The sequence below is a fragment of the Pyxicephalus adspersus genome, chromosome 9 (assembly GCF_032062135.1).
Source record: "Pyxicephalus adspersus chromosome 9, UCB_Pads_2.0, whole genome shotgun sequence".
NCBI classification, from domain to species: domain Eukaryota; kingdom Metazoa; phylum Chordata; class Amphibia; order Anura; family Pyxicephalidae; genus Pyxicephalus; species Pyxicephalus adspersus.
Genome location: NC_092866.1, coordinates 59,472,640 through 59,474,324, shown reverse-complemented (window position 1 = coordinate 59,474,324; position 1,685 = coordinate 59,472,640). Strand labels below are relative to the sequence as shown.

The following is a 1,685-nucleotide window of genomic DNA, read 5'->3' as shown; positions in this document are numbered from 1 at the left end:
CAGATCATAATTACTATCCGCACAGGTACCCCAGATCATAACACTATCCGCACAGGTACCCCAGATCATAACACTGCCCCAATAGGCTTGTGGGCCTTTTTGCCTAGAATAGAATAGAATAGAATGCAATACAATATAATAGAAGTGGGCAGTGCAGTGTCGGGGTGTCATTCCCAGGCTCGGCCCCCAGGGGTCAGTAGCGCGCACACTGATTGCTGTCTGGTGTTGGGAAGTTTTGCTCTCACATTGTGTGCCGGCCGCCTGTACTTCGGAGCTCCGACACCCCGATCCGGGAGGACACACCAACGGGACACTCAGGTAACACCGGGACCCCATGTGGGAGGGAAGAGAGGGGAGACGGTGACATGGACATTCCTATGGGATACATAATGTGTGTGGGGTGACCCGGCCGGGTGTGCGGGGAGTTACAGCACAAGGGGGAGAGACCGGCACAGACACGTCTACACAACCCGGGGCCACCGGCTGTGTGCGCCCCCCCTGACTGTACAGTGTACCCCCTGACTGTACAATGTACCCCAACTATATACAGTGTGTACCCCCTGACTGTACAATGTACCCCAAAAGTTGTACAGTGTGTACCCCCTGACTATACAATGTACCCCATCTGTATACAGTGTGTACCCTCTGACTGTACAATGTACCCCAACTATATACAGTGTGTACCCCCTTACTGTACAATGCACCCAAAAAGTTGTACAGTGTGTACCTTAACGATACAGTGTTTATTCTGACTGTACATGTATGTTGTGTGTACACCACAAAGCCAGTAGATGCTGGTTGGGGTGACTGTAAACCTTGTGTAACCCAACTGTAAATATTGTATGTACCCCACATAGCTCCCCATGCAGACTGTATACAATGTGTGCACTGGCTGTACATTGTGTGATGTGTTTACTCTGCACTGCATGGAAATCCAAACTTTAAGAAAAAGGGATGTACCCCGACTGTATATAGTGTGTACCCCACCCTGCTCCCTTGAACACCCCCCAGGGCTGTGTGATGTGAGTATTGTGACTGTATTCAATTGTGTTCTTTACTTTGCATGGGAATTTGCTCCAGGACTGTTTGCACAGACTTTGTACATTGTATTTGTACTCTATCCAGTATATTGTATGTACCCCAAACTGTATGAGGCTGACTAACTTCTACTCCTTATTTAATGTACAGCGCTGTGTAATATGTTTGCACTATATTAATCCGGTTTAATAATAAGTATATTATACATCGTATTGCTATACTGTAGGGGCTGATTGTGCTATAGCATGCCCTCTGACTGTACATAGCGTGATGTGTGAACCAAACACTGCATGGAAGTCCTAACCTTGGGGGGACTGAGTTTACCCTGACTATGCCGTGTGTATCTGCATGGGGATTGCTTTTCAGACACTGTGACGTGTGTGTATTGTGACTGTACATAGTGTTATATGTTTATTGTGACTGTAATCAAATTGAGTTTTTTACTTTGCATGGGAATTTGCTCTAGGACTGACTGTACCAACTTTATATAATGTACATAGTGTGTACCCTCACTGTATCTAGTGCATTGTATGTACCCCACACTTGTGGCTGACTGTTTAATCTGTGCCTACACTTTAATGTGAACCAACACTTTAGCGGCTGATTGCATGCACTCAGAGTGTACATAGAGCACAAAATATCTAATG

General features: G+C 46.2%; 1 protein-coding gene across 1 annotated transcript in view; it reads left to right on the top strand.

The window, feature by feature from the left end:
* Positions 1 to 202: 202 nt before the first annotated feature.
* Positions 203 to 1,685, top strand: part of CD82 (CD82 molecule) — a 59,879-nt gene continuing 58,396 nt past the window's right edge. Inside the window, exon 1 of the mRNA XM_072422168.1 lies at positions 203 to 318. The gene's annotated coding sequence lies outside the window, so the exon portion shown is untranslated. The remainder of the gene's footprint in view (positions 319 to 1,685) is intronic.